A 7,921-nucleotide genomic window follows, 5' to 3' on the forward strand; every position below is an offset into this window, starting at 1 on the left:
AATCAGGTTAATGTCATGTTGCCAATGCTGGGCCTGGAGGCAGTGCTTGGCTGGTGGGTGGTGGCAGACGCAGCAGCAGCTCAGGGTGATGATGATGGTCCACACCAGTCTTCACGGTAGTAGTTGTGTTAGGTAGAAGTTAGAAAATGTAGGAGGAGGCGGAGGAGGGGTTGGAGGGGGTCCATGGTGCCTACAGAAAGAGCTTATAAATAGCTTTGATTAACTGCTTCCAGCCAGGGTATCTGTTTTTGCAAAAACAGATGAGAAGACGTGGTCTGGAGTAAGATAAGGATCTGAGTCAACAGACCTCCACCCACCTTAGGAGGTCACACCCTCCCACGGAAGAGCATGCACCACCTTTTCCTGATAAATCAACATGTAACTCCGTCACCCAACCAGCAAAGTATAAGTCCTTGGGACAAGGGGACATTCTCTCTCTCTGTCTCTCTGTCGCTCTCTCCTCACCCCCCATAGCCCCCGCTCCCTGCATTCAACCTTGCCTAGGCCCGTATTCTTCCCTGAGAATGTGTTACTGATACCAGGAGCCTATGCCTCTCTCTCTCACCTCTTCCCTGAGAAGAGAACAATATTACTAATACCGGGAGCCTAAGCCTCTGTCTCCCACCTTGGCTAGGCCTGTTATCTTTCCTGAAAACATATCACTAACAAACGCTGCTTGCATACTGATCAGCTTGCTGACCTTTGGTTTTTCACTGTGTCGAGCAAGAAAAACCAAGACTCCCATAACATTTTGGTTCCCTGACTTGGATTGCACCCTTTGTCTCCAGACATTTGCAACACAGTGAGTACAGATCCGATTAGCAAGGTTTTCTTGCCTTTCCCCCTTTCAGGGTTCAAGAGAGATGCCACATTGTGGAGGAGGGGTATTCAAAAATGCTAGGCCTATGTTTGGAGGTAGAAACAAGGATAAAAACTAAAATGATTGCTAAGGTTTTGCCTGAGCTCCAGAAGACCAAAGAGGCATTTCCTCCCTTCTGTCTAAGTTCTCAGATGTCTCTACGTGAGTAGGTGCCTGGGGTCAATCCCTAAGACATGCTTGGGCCTCATAGGGAACTCATGTGACTGTAATGTAAATCTGGCTCATCTGGGGACATGAAAAATAAGTGGTGGACAGCGAGGGAAGACATCGAGTTATGTAGAGTTGGGAATGACTAAAGGTATAACGGCCTTTGGGAGCCCCCCTCACAGACAGCACACTTTTGACCCACCACACGGATTCCTCAGTTTATTTGTTTCCAGACAGCAGGCCCTTCTCGGCACAGTGTCAGGTTCTTGGCACCTCAAGCGAAGAATTGAAGAAGACACCAAAAGGCAGTGGTGAAAGGGCAGTTTATTAGAAGCGAAAGTATACTCCAAAGAGATAGGAGTGGGCCCGAGCAACGGAGAATCTCAAAAAGGCGCCGACTGGAGGGGACTTGAAGTTTTTGTTTTCTTTTCTCTAGAATGGGCTATTCCTCCCTAGGTGTGGGGCCACTTGAATGGCACCTGTGATCGACAGGAGGCTATTATCTCATCCTTTTAGACTGTGCATGTTCCTTCCCAGAATTCAGTCATTATAATGATATCAATAAACTTCCGTGCATATGTATGATATTATAATGACGATATAATGAGGCTAAGGTGAGGTGAAGGTTGTTGTAGCCTTTACTGTGCAGGTGTGAGTGACCAGTCTAATCTAGTTAGGTATTTAGTACCCTTTAGCTTCCTTATAGTGGTTGATGGCTATAGTGGATAAGGGAAAGGATTGGGCATGGAGGGGAGGTCTTCTGGGTGGGCACTTTCCACAGGTAATGTCGAACAGCAGGAAAGTTTGGAGACCCCATTCCTATCTCTAACTGCCTGCCTCATTTTCCCTTGAGAGGCGTGATCTTCATAAATCTCTATGGGAAGTTGAGGGACAGGGGTCTCTTTTCTGTATCTGCTTCCTGCTGAATGTGGCCATTATTCCTAGCTATCAAAAATTCACAGAACCCTCACCCTATCTGGTCTTGTAACACAGCTTGGCCCCAATACCAATTAGGGGAAGGGGAGGTCTGGCTGCTTAAAGGAACCCTGAACTAGAACACAATTCTACAGCTCAGCCTCTTTTGTAAATGTCTTGGAAATGGTCAGAGATGCCTTATATACAAGTATTTTTTTTATTTGAGGGGCCATAGAGGTTTATGTAAAAAGTGTAAACTTAGCCCTACTAATGCAGTGCTTACTGATCCCCAAATGCTCACTGAACCAACCCCAGCCCCAGACATCCCATAGAAGGCCATTTCGCTGCCTTCTTCACTACCCCTCTACCCAGGGTCCTCAGCACAACCTGGCCCCTGCTTCTCCTGCCCCTAAAAGCTGCTCCAGCAAATAAGCTCTTGCTCCTGATAGAAATGGCAGGAAAAGTCAGCCTTCAACTAATACACAGACCCTTCTCCCTCGCTGAGCTCAGGCAAATTAAAGCTGCCTTTGGGAACTATTCAGACAATCCAAACAAATATGTAGATGCTTTCCAACACCTTACTTTAGCATATGAACTGACCTGGAAAGATATGATGATAGTTCTAGGACAAACTTTGTCATACATTGAACAGTAAAAAGTAACTAAGGAGGCCAGAAAACTTGCTAACAATTTACATCTGTCTGACAACAAATACCCTATAGAAGAAACAGTGGTACCACCCATGGACCCTGAATAGGATTATAATAGCAATTGCCAAAAGTGGGAGAGAAGCCATTTCTTACTCTGTATTAAGGCGGGATCAAGGCCAGCTGTCAAAAGGCCATTAATTAGGGCCAGCCGAGTGGCTCAGTTNGGACCCTATTGACACCATCACTGCGCTCTTCCCGGGTGAGGCAGATCAGTCAGAAGCCTCTGGACTGCCGCTTGCGGCGGCTCATGGCAGTTCTCTGCGGCTGCCGGCCGCTCATACTGGCTGCAGGCCACACACGGCAGCCCATGGCAGCCCACTGCATCAGGGGCTCCAGCCCATGCTGTCGTCAGTGACCAACAGCAGCCCAGCTCCAGGTTGAGCTGCTGTTCGCCATCCCAGCCGCAGAGGGCAGCATCACTGGCCTTCATGTGGGATCTGAACCAGGACCCTGCTACTCAGGGCTGGCATCCCAAGCCAACTCCTAACCAACGTGCCACTCCGCCAGCCCTGTAATAATATTTTAAAACTTAAACATTCACCGCATTGCTTGATAACACCTCGTATAGGTACTTTTGTACGTTAGATGAATTTTACACGAAAACTCAATAAACTCATAAAACATTTTCCACAAAATATTTATTAAACATTAAACATTAAAAATGTTATGTCAAATAGTGATTGGAGATTCTATGACCACTGCAATTTCAAATATATTGTTTTTTGCCCACTGTCATTTGAATACTCTTTTTTTCATAAAATATGGGAATTTTACATATTTTGGTCAAAAGGGTCTGTTTATTATTTTTTTAATCTTACTTATTGTTTTATATTTAACCTTTGTATTTTTTGTTCTTATATTCTTTTCATCTTGGCATAGCTGAGGGTTTCCATTATTTTATATATGTGAAAAGTGCTCTTTGTAAATCTCAGTAGCACAGAAATAAATAAAATGAAAAGCAAAGCTCCTCTCATTCTACCCCACCCAATCAGACACTGGAGGTTGGGCCCTCTGGCCCCTCCTTCTCAAGCACAACGCCCGCATACCTGACATTCTTCCTGAAAACAGGAAGTTCCACCAAATTTCTGCCTCTTCCCTGGAAGGGGCTCCCTGAGGCCAGATGGAAATAACACCCTATGCAACCAGAAGGAAGTTCAGCCTCTTTAGCACCTGGTGCTAAGGGGAAGTCTGTGACTTACAAAATGAGCAGTGTTTTGTCTGTTTCACATGCCAGAAGCATCACCACGGGACTGTCTTACTTGAGGTTTGTTTCAGGGGTGCCTGAAATCAGGTCCTACTTGCCCCTTCCAGAGGTCCCGGGCCTGGGACTGATGGAAGTGGCTTGGTGGGGATTTGGGGTGTCTGGGTCCAGTTGAGACTGTGTCTGTGACTTGCAGTGAGGCCTCGTGCCAGGGTCTTCTTGGCATCCAGGGAACTGGGCAGAGAGAATACAACCAATGGGACTTCCAGTAAACTCTTTTTTTTTTAATTAAAGTTTATTGGGGTGACAATTGTTAGTAAAGTTACATAGTAGACTCTTATTTACCATGGGATCCTGAACATCCTTTGCACGCGGAACATGGTGGTGACTGAGGCAACCCCTGGTCCCTGCCCAGTAGCTTCAGTTCTAGTTGAGATGCGAGACTCATCCCCAGACAGAGACGACTCAGAATGGGCAGCACAGGGATGAGGGATGTAGAGGCAGCTCGTTGAGCATTGCTGACACTGCGTGGGCTTTGAGTCCCCTACTGTACAGATGCCTGCCCAGGAACTAGGATGGATGACAGAATGACACTCACATACCACTGGATATGAACTAATGCTATTCTTTCATCCAGGAAACAGCAGCAATGCTCCCCTGAGTAGAAGGAATCAGGTTCAGTCCTCTGTGAAACAAGTATGTTGATTTTGACTTTTTGTTGGTCTAGATCTGGGTCCAGGGTGAGGTTCCTGCATGTGGGGGTAGAGGGTTTGCACGTTGTTCTGCTGCCAAGGGAAGGAGCTCATGGTCACCCAGGTGTGCAGTGAAAGTGAGTGAGGTGGGGCTCACAGTTGTCAGAGTCAAACATGAATAATCAGAACTTCTTGTTATACAGGGAGATGAGAATTGCTACTTGCAAATGGCCTATTTGACCTTTTGAGACAGTGTAAAGATTCAAAACCAGGGCTGTCTGACCCCAAACCATCACTGTTGCGTCACAGCCTCTCAGTGTCCATNCAAAAAAAAAAAAAAAAAGGACATTAATTATTCTAAGGTGTCTGCCATTAGCCAGGGCCTGGATGAAAATCCCATTATTACTATTCAGACCAATGATAATCAACTTACTAACTAAATTTATCTCTTCTAGAGTAGAAGCTATAAAGCGACAAATGCTCATCATGAACAACTATTGACTCCTGGGACCCCAAGCTCCGGACACCTATCGTGGGCCAGAGGATGGACCCTTCCCTCTACCTCCTCTGATCAATAGTTAGCAAGCAGAAGGAACCCATAGAAGTCTCAACATCCGTTTACAGCAGGAAGCAGCCAGAACGGTCGTCACCCCAAAGTCCCCAAAGATTTGGGTTTCTAATGCTTGCAGGAGGTAAATGTTAGGTAGAAGTTTAAAAATGTAGAAGGAGGAGTAAGAGTGAGAGGAGATCCATGGCGCCTACAGAAAAGCTCATAAAAAGCTTGGATTAACTGCCTCCAGCCACATATTTGTTTTGTTTATTTTCAAGATTTTTTTATTGGGGAATTGAGAAGGTGAACAGTGTTGGGGAATTGGAAAAGGGGGACATTGTATTTTTCCAGGACCCATCAGCTCCAAGTCAACTTGTTGTTCTTCAATCTTAGTTGTGAGGGCACAAGTGCAACTCTAAGTCCAGTTGTCGCTTTTAATCTAGTTGCAGGTGGGGGGAGTCGTAGTCCATCATCCCATGCGGGAGTTGAACTGGCGACCTTGTTGCACACTGAGCCATTTGGCTGCCCGTTGGCAGCACACAGCTGCTCAGCTCAAGGTGCTGTGTTCAATCTTAGCTGCAGGGGGGAAGGGGGAAGCAGGCACAGCCCACCATTGCATACAGGTATCAAACCGGCAACCTTGCTGCTAAGAGCACATGCTCTCAGCCAGCTCAGTGGCAGCTCACTGGCCCATGTGGAATCAAACTGGCAACGCTGTTGCTCAGAACTTGCGCTCTTAACCAACTGAGCCACTTGGCCGGCCCCATGTATCTGTTTTTACAACAACAGTTGACAAGAGGTGGTCTGGAACAAAGTAAGGATGTGAGTCAACAGAGAGCATGCACCACCTTTTTCCGCCAAATCAATATGTAACTCCCTCACCCCACCCAGTAAGCTATAAGTCCTTGGGACAAAAGGCCAACCTTTCTCTGTGTCTCTCTTTGTCTCTGTCTCTGTCTCTCTCCACCACCTAAGCTAGGCCTGTTTTCTTCCCTGAGAATGTATCACTAAGAACCCTGATGCATACTAAACAGCTTGCTGACCTTTGATTTGTCACTGCATCAGCAAAAAGAACCGAGACTCCCATAAAAGTTGCAGCACTGAGACTATCATAGCAGTGCCCTGTATCAAATATGTAGTTTTGGTTGTTGTTGGTACCACTCAAGTTTCCTTATCCTGCAGAGGTTCAGCCCTGGCTGACAGAGGGCTGGGCAGTGCCTGGAGGAGCAGGAGCGCCATGCCGACCAGGAGCCTTCTCCTCTCCATCCCGCTCCTGTTCCTGTTCTTCCTCCATCTCCTTTTCTTCCTTCTTCTTTCTTCCTCCTCAAAGTCATTTCTAAAGGGAAATTCAAATCAAAACTACTAATAATTACCATTTCACATCTACTAGAATGATGATAATTAAAAAAAATAATGGTAAAGGTGTGGAGAAATCGCAACCCTCATACTTTACTATTGAGAATGTAAAATGAGATCGTTACTGTGGAAAACTGTTGCTCAAAAAGTTAAACATAAAATTATCATAAAAACAAGCAATTCTATATCTGGGTATATACCCCAAAGAGTTGAAACAATCACTTGTACACAAATATTCAGAGTAGCAGTATTCACAAGAGTCAAAGAGTGGAAACATCACAAATGTCCATCAGTTTACAAATGAATAAACTAAATGCATATCCATTTAAAGAAATAGTATTTCTTGTAAGAAATGAAGTACTAACACATGCTGCAACATGGATGAATTTTTAAAACATTAGGATAAGTTAAAGGAGCCAGACACAAAGCACCACATATTATATAATATTATATGAAAAATCCAAAATATGTTGTACATGATATGAAAAACTCAAAATANAAGTTAAGTTTGAACACATTTTAAAGCTACATGTTTTATGCCTCCTATGTTTTATGTTTTTGATGTTTCACTTTATATATATATTTTATTTTATTGTGTATTCCTTAACTAATTGTTGTAATTATGGTTATTTTCACTACTTTTGTCTTTTAATCCTCATATTAGCTTTGTAATTAGCTAGTCTTATTCCGTCAATATACATTACCTTCACAAGTAAGATTTTTACACACTTATGTTAGTTGTTATTAATTAGTGCCCTTTCTTTTCAGCATAAAGAAATTCCTTTAACATTTCTTGTAAGATCTGCTTAATGGTGGTGAACTCCTTTCTGCTTGCCTGGGAAACTCTTATTTTTGATAATAATAACCTTGCTGGGAAGAGTATTCTTGGTTGGAAGTTTCTTGCTTTCAATAAATTGAGCATATCATGTCACTCCCTTCTGGTTTGTAAACTTTCTGCTGAAAAATATGCTAATATTCTTCTAGGAGTTCCCTTTTGTGTAACAAGTTGTTTTTCTTTTGCTCCTTTTAAGAATCTCTCTTTATCTTTAACCTTTGACATTTTAATTATCAAACGAACTTGGGGTGGATCTCTTTAGGATCATCTTAATTAGAGTTCTCCAGCTGTCTAGATTTGGGTGTCTCTTTCCATCCCCAGATGAGGGAAGTTTCTGCCATTATTTCTTCAAGTAAACTTTCTGTCCCTTTTTTCTCTCTCCTCTCCTTCTAGGACCCGTATAATGCTAATTTTGTTCTGCTTGTTATTGTTCTGTAAGTGCCTGAAGCTATCTTCAGTTTCAAAAATTGTTTCTTTTTACTGCTCTGTTTGGGTGATTTCCACTACCATGTCTTCCAGATCACAGATTCTTCCCTCTGCTTTATGTAGTCTGCTGTTGATTTGACCCCATTCTAGTGTAGTTTTTTAAGTTAAGTTGTTGTATTCTTCAGCGCAATGACCTCTGTTTAGAACTT

General features: G+C 43.8%; 1 pseudogene; it reads right to left on the reverse strand.

The window, feature by feature from the left end:
• LOC109374717 (WW domain binding protein 1-like) overlaps positions 1 to 6,361 on the reverse strand; it is an 11,656-nt pseudogene extending 5,295 nt beyond the window's left edge.
• Between the last annotated feature and the right edge of the window lie 1,560 nt (positions 6,362 to 7,921).

This window comes from Hipposideros armiger, unplaced genomic scaffold, assembly GCF_001890085.2.
Source record: "Hipposideros armiger isolate ML-2016 unplaced genomic scaffold, ASM189008v1 scaffold_859, whole genome shotgun sequence".
Classification (NCBI taxonomy): domain Eukaryota; kingdom Metazoa; phylum Chordata; class Mammalia; order Chiroptera; family Hipposideridae; genus Hipposideros; species Hipposideros armiger.